Source organism: Ips typographus, linkage group LG8 (genome assembly GCF_016097725.1).
Source record: "Ips typographus isolate SLU linkage group LG8, UJ_Ityp_2.0, whole genome shotgun sequence".
Taxonomy (NCBI): Eukaryota; Metazoa; Arthropoda; class Insecta; order Coleoptera; family Curculionidae; genus Ips; species Ips typographus.
Window position 1 is genome coordinate 5,645,286 of NC_138429.1, and position 17,947 is coordinate 5,663,232.

Below are 17,947 nucleotides of genomic sequence, written 5' to 3' on the forward strand. Positions count from 1 at the left end.
TATGTAAATACCGAAGCAAATTAACAGCGATGAATTGTGAATATTTACTTATTATATATTCGTGATTGTTTTTTTTTGTGGCACTAAATGCTGTAATATGTATTTCAACATCAGCGGGTTGTATTTTATTAACAAAGATCTTTTGAAAACAACGAACTAAATAAAAAAGAGTTAAATCCAGCAGTCTTGGGTGGAATTCCATTGGTTTTTGGTTCAATTTCTTAGTAGTCTTCTCTCCTAGAAAAACTTTTAATGATTTTACTGGAAGACTCTGTACAATGTTTAATTTTGGTTTTTTCTGGTAGTACTAAACTTTTTTAAGGCGGTATCCACTTTTAAAAATAAGTATTACCAGAAACTTGTTACATGAAAATAGCTTTCTTAAGATAGAAGTAACACTTAAATTCTTGAACCGAACTAAGCAAATTTAGTGTACTGACCATTATCAGGTATTAGAAATAATTGTTTGTACAAATTACACAAGAGTGTTGAATTGCCATTTTATTGATAAAACACTGATTATGGCAACTTTCAGTTTGATAGTTCAAATCCAATTTAATATATTGCTCTTGATATGGTGGTCGAGTCAATTTATTACCTAAACACTATTACTGATGCCCTTTTTGCTTATAATAGAGAAAAAATGGTTTGTCTCTAAAGTAGATCTTATTAGAGCAAAGTTTAATCAAAAATTTTATTTTTGTTCATTGATACTGCTTTGTTTAAGTCAACAACCAGTTTAAAAATGGCAAAACTAGTTTTTAAGAAATTAGCCAATAAGGAGTGTTTTATTTATGTGTTATATTTAAGAGGGTACTCAATGGAATTGATACAACTGCCATTAAGAAAAAGTGTGTGGTTCTACTACTATTGACGATCAAAGTTCTTGGGAAAAAATCTGTCAGGACAGCATTTTTAATAAAACTTGCTACGAATTTGTTTCTGAGTAATAAGAGGCTCATATTTCAATGAAACACTGTCAAAAATTACAAGAACTTACCAAATTTCTAAGATCACCTAAATCAAAAAAAGTAGTACTTACCCCACTCTCCAATTTCTGGTCAGAGGTTTCAAAAGTTGCTATAAACGTGTTCTTTGATTAAATTCCCCGTAAAAAATACGAATTTGCGTTAATTGGTAAACACCTCTGGTAATTGATAATAAAGGATAAGAATACATAACTTTATTAGCAAATGTATTGATAAATATTTCAAATATAATGTGAAAAAAGCAGGAATATACTATACGAATGGTGTTGAAGTTCCAAACTTGCAGTTCATTTAGTAAAGGAACATTTGACATTTTGATTTGAATCACCCTGTATTTTGAGTAAACAAGAATTTGCAAAACTGAAGTGTTATTATTTAAAACTGAATCACCTGTACAATATTTAAAGGCGTTATAACCAAAAATGTGTAAATTTAACAGTTTTTACAGCGGAATATCAACAGTCGATTAGATGAAGAACACGAAATCAGCAGGAGAAATGTAATAAATTTTAACAAGGCTTTAGTTTACCCACATTTTAACACTGAAGAACAAAATATTGTTTATCTACGACCTCAGTGTAAATAGCTAATTACGCATAGTTTTCCGTTACGTAATGACCCTCTTTACGCACAGTTGGTTGCTATTAAGCGCACAGTTTTAAGATCGGCCAAAAACTAATTGTTCTAATGCTGGAGAAAATTGATTTTATTTCCATTTCTTGCTTGAACAAAGTATATTAGATGGAGATCGCGTACTGCATATTGTTCATACAGTTTTAAAGTATAAATTCCGGTTCGTCTAGAATATTATCTGCAATATCTAATACTACATAATAAGAGTTCAACTGAGGTGTATAATAGCAATAATGTTACACTTGCTTAAGTCCCAACAAGCAATAAAACAGATACGTCATTTGTTCTTAATAACTGTAATATCACCATAAATCATTATTTTAAGAACAACAATAACAATTAAATAACATGTTTTTGTGAATTTTTTTTATTACATTATTATTTTTTCTTTAGTAGCATAATTTCTATGATTAGTACAAATCTGATGTTAATATGTTGAAAAGTCCCCTGACTTTGTAGTGTTTTTTTATGTCATTGAATAAAAAATTTAATGAGGATTCCAAAAATGTGTTTAAAACAGTAATTTTCTCACTCCCAGTGGGTTTTACCGGCGATTTTATCCTTGACTGTCTTGTCAAACTGTGTTTCTGCCAGTTCAAGTTTTTACTTGATTTTTATAGTCTTTTTATGTCATTGGATACAAACTTTAATGAGAATTCCAAAAATGTGCTTAAAACAATGATTTTCTTCCAAGTGGGTTTTACAAGAAACTGTGTTTCTGGCAGTTCAAACACCACTTTTCTCCCTGATTTTGTAGTCTTTTTTATGCCATTGGATAGAAAATTTAATGAGGAGTCCAAAAATGTGCTTAAAACAGTCATTTTCTCAGTCCAAGTAGGTTTTACAGGCAATTTTATCCTTGACTGTCCTTTCAAACTGTGTTTCTGGCAGTTCAAGTTTTGACACCACTTTTCTCCCTGATTTTGTAGTCTTTTTTATGCCATTGGATAGAAATTTTAATGAGGAGCCCAAAAATGTGCTTAAAACAGTCATTTTCTAACTCCAAGTGCGTTTGACAGGCAATTTTGTCCTTGACTGTCCTTTCAAATTGTGTTTCTGGCAGTTCAAGTTTTGACACCACTTTTCTTCCTGCCTTTGCCTGATTTTGTAGTTGTTTTTATGCCATTGGATAGAAAATTTATTGAGGATGCCAAAAATGTGCTTAAAACAGTCATTTTCTCATTCCAAGTGGGTTTTACAGGCAATTTTGTCCTTGAATGTCCTTTCAAACTGTGTTTCTGGCAGTTCAAATTTTAACACCACTTTTCTTCATGCCTTTGCCTGATTTTGTAGTTTTTTTTATGCCACTGGATAGAAAATTTAATGAGGAGTCCAAAAATGTGCTTAAAACAATAATTTTCTAATCCCAAGTGGGTTTTACATGCAATTTTGTCCTTGACTGTCCTTTCAAACTGTGTTTCAGGCAGTTCAAGTTTTGACACCACTTTTCTCCCTGATTTTGTAGTCTTTTTTATGCCATTGGATAGAAAATTTAATGAGGATGCCAAAAATATGCTTAAAAAGTAATTTTCTAACTCTAAGTGGGTTTTATAGGCAATTTTATCCTTGACTGTCCTTTCAAACTGTGTTTCTGGCAGTACAAATTTTGACACCACTTTTCTCTCTGATTTTACTTGATTTTTGATGTTAAAACATTAAAAATATATTTTTTATGAAAAAAAAATATTCTAAATTACATGATTGTGAAAGCCAGGACGTTACACTTGGTTGTAGGTAAAGTATATAGTACATCACACGTGCTCTAACACATTTTACGCACGATATGGAAAAAGTTACTTAATTCCATGAGTGCTCCATCCAATGCTTCTTACAGTACTAGTTACGTAATATACTAATTATTAAATTTGGACGAATATTTCAATTAGTTTTTCTTATATGTTATAACACAATGTATAGCCACCATTTGCCAGAAAATACACATCATGTTTCTTCTTTTTGTATTGTTTTTACATCAAATGTTAGTATTAATTGAGGTTTTATTTTTTGCAGTTTTTTTTTTAATTTTCTATACATTTCAATGGTACACTATATGTATGGTGTGTTACATAATTGCATTAACTCACATTTTGTGTGGGTTCGGTCACAGTCAACACCCATTGGATAATTGATAGACTGTTTCAGATAAAACTGGTGAAAGGTGGGACCGATAATCGAAACAATTCGCGTATAATTTAAAAAGACGGAAACCATAAATTTAGCTGGAAACTATTACGAACGCCGCTGGATTTCCACGACCTTGCAGTTCACTGAACTCAAATGGCATAGTCACATAACAATAATAGTTGCAAGGCGTGTGCCTATAACTAGATACACAGTAGTTTATGGTTAGCATACCGAATATAGCATATTAATCAAAGATCTTTATTTATTAGGGGAAGGCAGATCAACTCTTGATTAGAAACAGTCAATTAAACTTTCCAGTAATTGTTAGGACTTATTTAAACAAAGTACCTTCTTCACGGTTCTGCCATATTTTATTTTATACTCAAGTGAAGTATGTAAGCAAATTTACTGTCCACTTTTACCCAGCGTTCCACCGTTCAAATAAACGCTTCTGGTAGTGGGTATTAATTTACCATAAATCTTCTTAGTTAAAATGCAATATGGATAACTATTACGTGTTGAAGATTAGGTGTGCAACATTCCATAAAACGTAGTTAATTTGCTGTTAAACATTCCTCTGTTACTTTGTTTGAATTATTACTGTTTTTTAGACGCACTTGATTTTTTATTAAACATCAATTTATACAGGGTGTCTCTAAAAGGTCTGTACAAAATCTTATAACATATTTCTGACATCAAATTTAACCGATTTAAAGCAACTTACCTTAGTCCAAAATTGCTCCGTTTTTAGTTAAAAAATTAAAATCTATTTTTGTTTTATTATTTATTTTTTTTTCTCTCTTGTTTTAATTTATTATAAATTTTGTAAAATATTTCTTTCCAATCTGGTAGCCAGAGATTTTTTGAGGTGCGAAACCCGAATTTGGACACTTACAATTTGAACAAACTTCAGGTGATAGTATTTCGGTACATCGAACACTAAAAACCGAAATAACTCGACAACGGTTTACATTAGTGGTTCTTAGCAGGAGTACCTTTTTTGCTTAATAATGTTTAAAACATCATTTTCTTAAAAAATAAATAAGAAAATTACACCAAGAAAAAAGTTACGGTGACTTAAAACCATCAGAAAAAATGTGTCTGGTTTCGTATCTCAAAAAACCTCTGAGTACCAGAATTGAAAGTAATACAAAATGTATATTATAATGTACATTTTGTTTAAAAATATTATATGTTGTTTTAAATCGGCTTATTTTGATGTCAGGAATATGTCAAAGGATTTTGTACGGACCTTTTAGAGACACCCTGTATATTAGATATCAATTAATCAATTCATATATTATTGTATAGTAGTTGCCCAATAATATAAACACAAATTAATTACCATAAAAGCTATCTAATATTTGCAATAATTAATCATCTCAGCTCATTTATAGTAACTATTTTTCTGTAACTAAGTTCAATGGACTTCACTCATTAATGAACAACAAAATAATAAGTTAGAATTGGACAATCATTGACTTTCCTTTAAAAATATTTTAAAGTTTCACAAACATTGAAGAGTAATGTTTAATTACTATTTTTAATTATTCATCTGTATGCAGTAATGGATTATTAGTATTATCCTAGTGTCCTTAAGTCCCAGAGCTTAATGAAAGAAAACTGCAACTAAAATGTTATTAATGGTAAATGGAAAACTATTATAATGACAATTGTCAAGAAGAAATTTTGGGAGAACTTACCAAACTAAAACCAGTTGATTATAGCAGATCAGTTTTAATGGATTCTGGTTAGCCAGAAAGTTTGTATTTAATTACAGCAAAATGTTAACGAGGAGTTTGTAAATACTAAACCAAAAATTTAATGGTAAAGCCTCTTCAGAGAGGTCTTCAAGTGTCAGCTGGGTCTGTGGGTCATTGCCCGCAACCGAAAATAACTGGCGAAGGAGCAGCTGCTGACATATAGCGCCATCATCGTCAGTAGGTCAGTGGTTCACAGCTCCAACCCATTCGTTTACAAATTGTGTAGGTACTGTGTTTTTTTACATTGCCACACCAAACAATTTGGGCATTATCTCTTTAGGTTTATTGTCCAGCTGGTTTTGGCGAAACGTGAGATAATTTAATTAAAGTTGTTTCAAAATAGTTTTGTCCATTCACCCTGGAGGAATCTCTTCTTGGAGATAATGTATTTCCAAACTATGATGATCATGGTTCTTACCATATTCCCTCTCTGTGTTGGTTTTAACATATAACTGCATATAGTGCACCAACAGAGGTGTTTCTGCTTATTGGATTGATCATAAGAATACAAGAACAATTTTGACTTCCACAACAAGATAGGACTTGTGAGATAATTTCATTAAAGTTGTTTCAAAATAGTTTTGTCCATTCTTCCTGGAGGAATCTCTTCTTGGAGATGATGTATTTCCAAACTATGATGATCATGGTTCTTACCATATTTCCTCTCTGTATTGGTTTTAACATATAACTGCATATAGTGCACCAACAGAGGTGTTTCTGCTTATTGGATTGATCATAAAAATACAAGAACAATTTTGACTGCCACAACAAGATAGAACTTGTGAGATAATTTCATTAAAGTTGTTTCAAAATAGTTTTGTCCATTCGTCCTGGAGGAATCTCTTCTTGAAAATGATGTATATCCAAACTATGATAATCATGGTTCTTACCATATTCCCTCTCTTCACATAAAACTGCTTGTAGTGAACCAACTTTTTGGTGATTTATGGATTATTCAGCAATACAGAAAAAATGAAGCAGAAAGGAACAAAACATATGTTTCTGCTTATTGGCTTGATCATGCATGAAAGAAATAAGTGTAACCTAGAAGAGGAACACACAATTTTGACTTCACAACAACAAGATACAACTTGTTTTAGAAAACTTTTTAAAATGCTGTTATTACAGATGACGTAATCATCAAGCATAGAACAGATGAGTTTACGTTCATCTACCTTTGAAATTGAAAGTAACTACCGTTACTCGAGTAGTACGTTTTGGCGAGTACTTCTTGGGATCGATCATCTCTGCATCCGCAGAGCACAACGACCTTTTGCCAATAAATTGAGTAGTCATCTTACGACCAACATATTGGCATTGACAATCTATACACGGAAATGTTACGGTCAGCATGAGTCAATCGTTTCTATATTATTAAAAATTAATCAGTAGGTGATTGCAATTAACAGAAAAAAAACTGGAGGAAACACAAGGTGACCCAGTGAAAAGAATTTGAATGAAGTTCATTACTGTACCCAAGGTTTTTGTAATTTTTTTTTTAAAGAAAATTAAGTTGTTATAGAGCATAATGGTGATATTACACATAAACTGGTTTGTGAAGTGTTTTGGAAATAACTGTTTTATTCTGACTGTTTAATTATTACATTTCAGGCAATGGACCAAACTGTAAAATCTTCAGTTTTTCAGACTTTAAAACACCACGTGGAAAACCTTGTAATCTACATTCATATACACGTTGCCAAAGTCAAAGTCCTGTTATTTTGGCAACGTCGTCTAATTTTGCAGCCTTTTTTTTTTTTTAATTTTGACCTGACTTTGTAGTGTTTTTTTATGTGATTGAATAAAAAATTTAATAAGGATTCCAAAAATGTGCTTAAAACAATCATTTTCTATCCGTAAGTGGGTTTTACAGGCAATTTTGTCCTTGACTGTCTTTTCAAACTGTGTTTCTAAGAGTTCAAATTTTGACACCATTTTTCTTCCTGACTTTACCTAATATTGCAGTTTTTTTTATGACATTGGATAGAAAATTTAAAGAGGATGCCAAAAATGTGCTCAAAACCGTCATTTTCTAACTCCAAGTGGGTTACACAGGCAATTTTGTCCTTGACTGTCTTTTCAAACTGTGTTTCTGGCAGTTCAAATTTTGAAACCACTTTTCTTCATGCCTTTTCCTGATTTTGTAGTTTTTTTTATGTCGTTGGATAGAAAATGTATTGAGAACTCTAAAAATGTGCTTAAAACAGTCATTTTCTAACTCTAAGTGGACTTTACAGGCGATTTTGTCCTTGACTGTCCTTTCAAATTGTGTTTCTGGCAGTTCAAGTTTTGACACCACTTTTCTCCTTGACTTTACTTGATTTTGTAGTCTTTTTTATGTCATTGGATAGAAAATTTAATGAGGATGCCAAAAATGTGCTTAAAACAGTCCTTTTCCAACTCCAAGTGGGTTATACAGGCAATTTTGTCCTTGACTGTCTTTTCAAACTGTGTTTCTGACAGTTCAAGTTTTGACACCACTTTTCTTCCTGCCTTTACCTGATTTTGTAGTCTTTTTTATGTCATTGGATAGAAAATTTAATGAGGATTCCAAAAATGTGCTTAAAACAGTCATTTTTCAACTTCAAGTGGGTTATACAGGCAATTTTGTCCTTGACTGTCTTTTCAAACTGTTTTTCTAACAGTTCAAGATTTGACACCACTTTTTTGTCTGATTTTACTTGATTTTTGTAGTCTTTTTCTGTCATTGATTAGAAAACTTAACGAGGACTCCAAAAATGTAATTAAAAAAGTCATTTTCTAACTCTAAATGGATTTTACAGGCAACTTTGTTCCTGTCTGTTCTTTCAAACTGTGTTTCTAACAGTTCAAATTTTGACACCACTTTTCTCTCTGATTTTACTTGATTTTTGTAGTTTTTTTATGTGATTGGATAGAAATTTTAATGAGGACTCCAAAAATGTGCTTAAAACAGTCATTTTCCAACTCCATGTGGGTTTTACATGCAATTTTCCTCCTGACTGTCCTTTCAAACTGTGTTTCTGACAGTTTAAATTTAACACCACTTTTCTTCCTGACTTTAACTAATTTCGTAGTTTTTATATTACATTGGATAGAAGAGAGATAGAATTCCAAAAATGTGCTTAAAACAGTAATTTTCTCATTCCAAAAGTGGGTTTTACAGGCGGGTTTTGAGTTGAGGGCCAAATTCCCTTGAAGTAAATCATTGTTGTAGTGAGAGATTTCTCATAATAACGAACAATGACCACAAACTAAAATATTGCTATTCTCGAAAGAAAATCCCAGAATGTTACTTTTAAATTGCCAGAAATACCAAAAATGCATTTTTCTCCAAACTAAACAACAAGATTTGCATTGAAAAAATGGTTTTGAAAGAATATTTTAGTAGAACCTCCATCCCGGAATATTTGATTATTTGACCCCATTAGAACATTCTTCAAATTCTTCTTGGAATGACTAATCAGTAATCAATTAAAACGCAAAACGACGCATAACTTTAGTAATTACCAATAAAGGGAACAGCGAAGTAGACTTCATGCTTGCATCTCTGATTTTTAACGTATTTTCTTTACATTCTGTATACTTGACAAGTCAAAATGGCGTTTTAAGCATATTAAATAACTGCAATTTAAATGATCTTTATCATCATTTGCCAGTTTTCTTGGCAGTCTCTCTTTGAATGTAACCTTTTAAAATTTGCTTAGTGTGAGTGTCCAAGAGACAGCTTTCCAATGCATTTTCCTAATTATTGCATAGAAACGGTTTGTGACCATTGATCAAGCTAACTTCCTATTTCAGAGCTGAAACATTTTTGAGAAACGTGATTGTATTAAAACTTACTGTAAAAATATTGTGCATAATTATGTCGTCAAATAATGATGTCACACCAAAAGTCTCTGCATGCTACACTCGTACATTTTTGGGACCCGGGCGTTGATCCTCACTGACCTACACGGACGATGAACTGTTATATAACAACAAAAAATTGCCAAATTATTTATTAGGTCTGATTGGTTCTTTCTATAGCTGTATTTCTATCCATTTGTGCGTTGAAAAAATCATTCCGGTCATTGACTTAAGTCCATCTATTTTTGGCTAACCTTTACTTTCGATTTTTGTTATAATTTCTTGTTGCTACCTCGATTGGAAATGTAGGACTTGGTGATGAATAATTGATTAGTAGAGATCTGGTGGTTGTCGAGTTTTTTTAATACTCAAAGCTTCTTTGTTCAATTTTTGATGCTAATTTAAAAGGCAATTACTTAAATTTAATACAGTAGTGACAAGTTCTTTAAAAAAGTGGATTGAATTAATGGATATTTTTTTTTAACACAAACACTCATAATTAACGCTATTAAGTACCTTGAGAATGATTTTAAATGATTGGCTAATCTTCAAAATTTGGAGACCATCAAATCTTTTCGAACAGCCGGTGACCTCAATACGCATAATACGCACAAAAACCTAACGCGTTCCACTTTAAGGATTCAAATTTGTTCCAAAATTGCCGCTCATCTATTATAATCACCGTCATATAAAAAATTTATGCTTTTAAGTTCTAACCATAACCATCAATTTCTCTTTTTCTTCTTTTTAAATGTTGAATTCTTGTGACAATACACAATTTTCCTGCATGCATTCAAAAATGGATTGCTGGCAGCCATAATAAATATTCCGTGCAATCTAGATCACATTCTGATAATAATTTATTTTTTGAGTGCAAGATAATTTCAATACACAAACCGCTATGCGTACACCGGTTGACGCCCAGTGACCAAAATTCGTTTAGTGCGTGCCGAAAGCCGAAATTGATTTTGGTAAACTTTTGGCATACATGATCCATTCTAGGCCACAATCAAGTTTTAAACGCACCTGAAATTCGTTTCAGTTTTTTTTTGTCCATCAGTTTTGGTCCAATGTTTTTGTGAAGTAATGTTATATATGTAAATCTACATAATGTTAATTTGAGTAACTGGTTAATTCTACTTTTACGTTTGTTTCTCAGTGATAATTAGAGCAAATATCAACGTAAACAAACCTTTATTGATACATTTCTAGATTAGCAATAACTGCAAAACAGCTACAGTAACTCTTTTGCCGGGAATTAACACAACAACTCGGAGATATCAACAGTCAAGTAAGGCAGAAACTTGATTACACTTCCTAACTTATTATAGCTGTAAATTCCGGATTTTCAAATAATCAATTAATATAAACAAATAACCGCTTTACACCATGCAAATTTAAGATCAATCGGTTATTGACCTGAACTCCAAATTAAGGTAATGACTGGTGGAGGTCGTTGAACCTCCAGATTTTTTGGTCCACATTTGAATTGTTGCAAACGCATTCTAATTTAAATTCTGCGTCAATGCCGAAAGGACGCTTTGCCTTCTAATTAAACATCACAAAAGGTGTTTTCATAAGCTGGGGTATCCAATCAAAATGTGTGAATAGTTCAGTAGGAAAAACGTTCAGAAGTTTGATTGAGTCACATTTTTTGTTTGTTTTTAGGTACGTAGTTAATTAAAGTAAATGATGTTTTAATAATATTCACCGTTATTTCAACAGATTTGTAGTTTAAGGGTGATTTTCAAATATCCTCACATTTCAAGAGTACTACAATTAATAATCAAACTGAAGGAAAAAACAGTAAAAATAAGTTCAGCAATATATATTTGTCCCAAAGTAGTTTAAATCCGAATTCTACAGAGTGATCCAGTTTTAACCGTGAATAATTCACCATTCGATAGCCCATGAAAAAATAAGTTGAACATGCATTATGTCATTTTCCTGAAAAACGCTTCCTGAGGAAAATCTCCAAATTTCAGTTTAATGTGATGTGAATGACATTTTTCAAAATTGTTTACTGTCGTCAATATTTAGTAATTTTCTACACTCACTGAATTCTATTCAAAAATGATAGTTTTTTTAAATTTCCTTGTTCAATTTGGTGAAAGATATATCTTTTGTAAAATTTTGATATAAAAAGTTCAAGCTTCATCCCTACTACCTACTTTCAGTCGCAGCAGAAGCTTTTCACACAGGAAAACACCACTTTTTGTAATTGAATACCCTGTACAAATTCGAATATTTTTTTGTACGGTTTTAAGTATGTTTCAAAAATTTTCAAAAAGTGAAACTAAACGTTCGAATATACTATATACTGTATCTCAATCCTAGGCACGGATAGCATAAAAAATGAGTTGCAACAAGTTTAATTGAATTTTTATACAGAGTGTCCTGAAATGAAATCCAAAAAAGTGAAACAGCAAATTTCAGCTTGCTTGATAATAAATCCACCCTGTATATCTACTTAATAAGTTACCAGGTGAGTGGGTCAATTACCAAAAAAATGATTAAAATCTGGTCATCTGGGAGGTTTATAAGTTAATTTTTGACAATGAAAATAGTCAAAAAACAGTAAGTAAGTAGTAGGTAATGTAAAACTGAACATTTGAGACTTGTGAGAATCCAAATTTGTACTGAATAGTCTAAAAACTTGTTATTTACTACTAGGAGTAGTCTTAAAATTCTTTTTTTCAGACTTCAGTTTATTTGTCAAGTGTCTGAAACTGTTTTTAAGCACTAGAAAGGCCAGAAATCAAGACAAAGATTGTTACGAATAAAACTAATTTTTTACCTAAAATAGTCTAAAAGTTGACTTTTAACGCTAAAAATGACTTTACTAAGACTAAAAAGGGTCCAAGTCTCATTTTCAGGACTTTAGTTGGTGTACAAATTAATTTTCTGGACTGAAACAAGTCTAGAATTCAAGTAAACACTGGAAACAAGTTCAAATTAAATTTTTGAACTGATTCATTTCTAAAAATTACTTTTCAAGACTAATATAGTAGCATTTAGTGCCAAAATTTGTTATTTTCATTACTGGAGAGTCATAAACTTGACTTTTACTGTTTTAAATAGTCTTAAACCCGATTTTTCAATCATAAAACACTAAAAACAGTCCGAGTTTCTTAGAAATGCTAAAATTGTTTGCACTGATGAGTGTAGAAGTCATTTTAATAGTGAAGAAGATTGAAATGGCATTTTCAAGAGTATGAACAGTGTACAACAGGTACTTTCAGGCCTGATAGGTCAAAAACTTTGTGAAGTCTTAAAACTCAATTTTCAACAGTCTTAAAGCACTAAAAACAGTCTAGAATTTTAAGAAATGGCACTGAGGTGTCTAGAATTCAATTTTATAGTGACAAAGCTTAAAATGACATTCTAAGGCCTATGGAGGATGTAGAAATTGTTTTTTAAGTCTACTGTGTCAAGAACTTGATCAAGATAGTCTTGAAACTTGTGTTTTCAAGCTGAAATCAGTTTTCAAGCTCTAAAAAAAATCCAGAGTTCTAAGAAAATGAAAAGCAAAGTAAAAAACTTGAATAGTTAGTCTTCAAGTTCATTTTCATAAACATAATGTTTCATAAACTATTTTCAAGACTAAAATATTGAAATTTGTTTGCATATTATGCACATTTTAAGCTTCTGATGTCACTTTTCATTGTTTCAGACTTACTTTTTGGTGTCCAAGACAGTTTTTAATACTAAAGTCTTTCATTTTATCTGAAAACTATGACGTCTGACTACAAAGCCAGTTTTTAAGACTCTCAAGTCAATTTTCAAGACTAAAGTCTTTCATTTTGTCCAAAAACTATGAAAACTGGGTACACAGACATTTTTTCATGTTCTTAGGTCATTTTTCACCGTTTTCAAAATAATTCTCATCGCAAAACAACTTAATTTTAATTAAAGTCAAATTTACATTGTTTTGGAAATTTACTATTTTACTGGCAGTTTGCGTCCTGAAAATGTAATGTAAAACAGTAAAATGTCATATCTGAATATATCGAAATCCTTCCCACTTTAGCTACTAGAAATACAAATTAAAACACCTTATTGCACCTGTGCAATAAACTGGTAGTATGCGGTAGGTAGTAATTGTAGACTTAGTGACGTCAATTGGCGTTGGTTTTTCTATGAACAATAATTCCTGTCTCTTTCTAGGTTATAAATTTCAATTAACTAGATATTAAATGCTCGTTTTACTGTGATAGGGTCGATCACCTTTTCGTTTTTTTTTATTAATCAGTTTACTGTAATAATATTAGCCGGAGAGCTGAGTATCTGGTTTTCAATGAGTAGGACAGTTTTAAATTTAAAAAATAGTCTCCTTATAACTGGCACTTTTCTGGCAATTATTTTTCTGCTAATACAAGAAGATTGTGCTATTATCGTTAAGTAACCCCAATAAAACTAAAAAAGATAACATAACAATCTAAATTCTACTATAAAGTGGATACATAAATTGTTTAGGTCAAAGAAACCAATCGTTGGAAGATTCAGGGAATCGATGTCGTTCTAGGACGTTTTTCGTTATTTAAAGGAAAAATATAGTTGTAACCTCTGTAATCTGGACACAGAGTACACTTTTGAAGTTTGTTGGTTCAAGTGATGGACAATAATATGTCAAAAATCCCATACACTAACTACTAAACTAAATGAAACTGAAAAAAAATCTAAAAAAAGGCTGAAATAGCTGATTATACAACTTGACACAGTAATAAAATAAATCAATTTTAAGGGGGTGTATAATGTATAATAATATGTTAAAAAATAGAGCAAGGTTTGTATATTTGCTGTAAGCTATAAGTGGGTTTCTGTTAATTTTGTATTAACAGACTTTATAGGTACTTTGTTGTGGTATATTTTGTATAATAAGTTACACAAGAACCCATGTTTGGAAGTTTGCATGTTTTTGTTTATATTCAGTAACACGGACAAATCACTAAACATTTGCATAAACTGCTTAAATATATTTAATAACAATAAATTACTCATAAAAGTAACGATACTTTTTTTTTACAGTCGCCCAAACCGATAAGCATAAATTAACGCCATTTTAATTTTGGAAAGTTGTTCTGCCGTATATTTTTGGCATTTCGGTTTCTTCGTTGGCACAGTTCAACGAACTGTATTCACATGCAGTGACATACATTTCTTAATGTTTTGTTTGTGGACGTATTACATAAGCAATGTTCTCGGAGGATGGTGATTTTTTCGGCGAAATATTTACTCAGTTGCTTAAATTTGGCGTTACGTTCCATTGCAATCTCATCAATTTGTTACTCAAACAGTTGTAAGTGTCTTGAACAATATTGTGTATCAAGAACTAAGAAATTGTGCGTAAAACCTAATTTGGTCCCTGAATTTTATCTTCAATTGCAATATCAGTAATTTGTTACTCATACAGTTGTACATGTAATAGAACAGATTTTTGAACAATACTGTGTGCGAACAAGTATGAAACTGTATGTAAAATTTTAAAGTGTCTGAAACTGGATTTTAAGCACTAGAAAGGCCAGAAATCAAGACAAAGCTTGTTACGAATAAAACTAATTTTTGACCTAAAATAGTCTAAAAGTTGATTTTTAACGCTAAAAATTACTTTACTAAGACTAAAAAGGGTCCATAAGTCTATTTTCAGGACTTTAGTTGGTGTACAAATCAATTTTCTGGACTGAAACAAGTCTAGAATTCAAGTTAACACTGGAAACAAGTCCAAATTAAATTTTTGAACTGATTCATTTCTAAAAATTTGTTTTCAAACTAACATCGCAGCATTTAGTGGCAAAATTTGTTATTTTCATTACTGAAGAGTCTGAAACTTGACTTTTACTGTTTTAAATAGTCTTAAACCCGATTTTTCAATCATAAAACACTAAAAACAGTCCGAGTTTCTTAGAAAGTGAAGAAGATTGAAATGGCATTTTCAAGAGTATGGGACAGTGTACCACAGGTACTTTCAGGCCTGATAGGTCAAAAATTTTGTGGAGAGAGAGACTTTGAGGAGTTTCTAGAATTTTAAGAAATGGCACTGAGGTGTCTAGAAGTCAATTTAATAATGACAAAAAAAAATTGTTTTTTAAGTCTACTGTGTCAAAAACTTGATGAAGATAGTCTTGAAACTTGTGTTTTCAAGCTGAAAGCAGTTTTAAAGCACTAAAAAAAATCCAGAGTTCTAAGAAAATGAAAAGCAAAGTAAAAAGCGAATAGTTAGTCTTTAAGTTAATTTTCATAAACATAATATCTTGTATTTAAGACTATTTTCAAGGCTGAATGTCTAATATATTTCAAGACTAAAATATTTAAATTTGTTTGCATATTATGCACATTTTAAGCTTGTGATGTCACTTTTCATTGATTCAGACTTACTTTTTGGTGTCCAAGACAATTTTTAATACTAAAGTCTTTCAATTTATCTGAAAACTATGAAAACTGGGTACACAGACATTTTTTCAGGTTCTTAGGTCAATTTTCACCGTTTTCAAAACAGATTTTTGAACAATACTGTGTGCGAACAAGTAAGAAATTGTATGTAAAACCTAATTTAGTGGCTGTACGTTACGTTTCATTGCAATATCATTAACTTGTTACTGAAACAGTTATAAGTGTAATGAAACAGATTCTTGAACAATACTGTGTATCAAGAAGTAAGAAATTGTATGTAAAACCTAATTTGGTTCCTGTACGTTACATTCCATTGTAATATCATTAACTTGTTACTGAAACAGTTATAAGTGTAATAAAACAGATTTTTGAACAGTACTGTGTAAAAAGAAGTAAGAAATTGTATGCAAAACCTAATTTGGTTGCTGTACGTTACGTTTCATTGCAATATCATTAACTTGTTACTGAAACAGTTATAAGTGTAATAAAACAGATTTTTGAACAGTACTGTGTGTTAAGAAGTAAGAAACTGTATGTAAAACCTAATTTAGTTCCTGTACGTTACGTTTCATTGCAATATCATTAACTTGTTACTCATATAGTTATACATGTAATAGAACAGATTTTTGAACAATACTGTGTGTCAAGAAGTAAGAAATTGTATGCAAAACCTAATTTAGTTCCTGTAAGTTACGTTTCACTGCAATATCATTAACTTGTTACTGAAACAGTTATGTGTAATAAAACAGATTTTTGAACAGTACTGTGTGTCAAAAAGTAAGAAACTGTATGTAAAACCTAATTTAGTTCCTGTACGTTACGTTTCATTGCAATATCATTAACTTGTTACTCATATAGTAATACATGTAATAGAACAGATTTTTGAACAATACTGTGTGCCAACAAGTAAGAAATTGTATGTAAAACCTAATTTGGTTCCTGTACGTTACGTTTCATTGCAATATCATTAACTTGTTACTGAAACAGTTATGTGTAATAAAACAGATTTTTGAACAGTACTGTGTGTCAAAAAGTAAGAAACTGTATGTAAAACCTAATTTAGTTCCTGTACGTTACGTTTCATTGCAATATCATTAACTTGTTACTCATATAGTAATACATGTAATAGAACAGATTTTTGAACAATACTGTGTGCCAACAAGTAAGAAATTGTATGTAAAACCTAATTTGGTTCCTGTACGTTACGTTTCATTGCAATATCATTAACTTGTTACTGAAACAGTTATGTGTAATAAAACAGATTTTTGAACAGTACTGTGTGTCAAAAAGTAAGAAACTGTATGTAAAACCTAATTTAGTTCCTGTACGTTACGTTTCATTGCAATATCATTAACTTGTTACTCATATAGTAATACATGTAATAGAACAGATTTTTGAACAATACTGTGTGCCAACAAGTAAGAAATTGTATGTAAAACCTAGTTTGGTTCCTGTACGTTACGTTTCATTGCAATATCATTAACTTGTTACTGAAACAGTTATAAGTGTCATAAAACAGATTTTTAAACAGTACTGTGTGTCAAGAAGTAAGAAACTGTATGTAAAACCACATTTAGTTGCTGTACGTTACGTTTCATTGCAATATCATTAACTTGTTACTGAAACAGTTATAAGTGTAATAAAACAGATTTTTGAACAGTACTGTGTGTCAAGAAGTAAGAAACTGTATGTAAAACCAAATTTAGTTGCTGTACGTTACGTTTCATTGCAATATCATTAACTTGTTACTCAAACAGTTATAAGTGTAATAGAACAAATTTTTGAGCAATATTGTGTAAAATTCTGACATATTTTTTGAACAATACTGTGCTTCATCAAGTCACCAACTTGGTTCCTAAACGTTCCATTACAATACTATCACGTTACTCAAACTGTTATAATTGTAATGTAACAAAATTCTGTTCAACACTAAACAAATAAGAAATTGTATGTAGAAACCAAATTTGGTTCCTGAACGTTCTTTATAATTTGCATTACGTGATCAAAATTAATGAACAAACTGTTAAAAACAAAATATGCTCCATCATTAAAATGCATATGCTGAAGTTATCATCATCTGCTGAAAAGGTGTGTCCCCATCAGTCTGCTGAAAGTGAGGGGCACCGAACCTTCTACTACGAATACAGTTGTGTTTACGTCGGGTACTGTTAAAGAAGGTCACTGGCCTATAGCCTTGGCTATGACTTTCCCATTCAAATT

General features: G+C 31.1%; 1 protein-coding gene across 1 annotated transcript in view; it reads left to right on the forward strand.

The window, feature by feature from the left end:
• The window catches only part of phtm (cytochrome P450 enzyme phantom), a 55,187-nt gene that overhangs the window by 978 nt on the left and 36,262 nt on the right, over positions 1-17,947 (forward strand). The gene's annotated exons all lie outside the window — the stretch shown is intronic.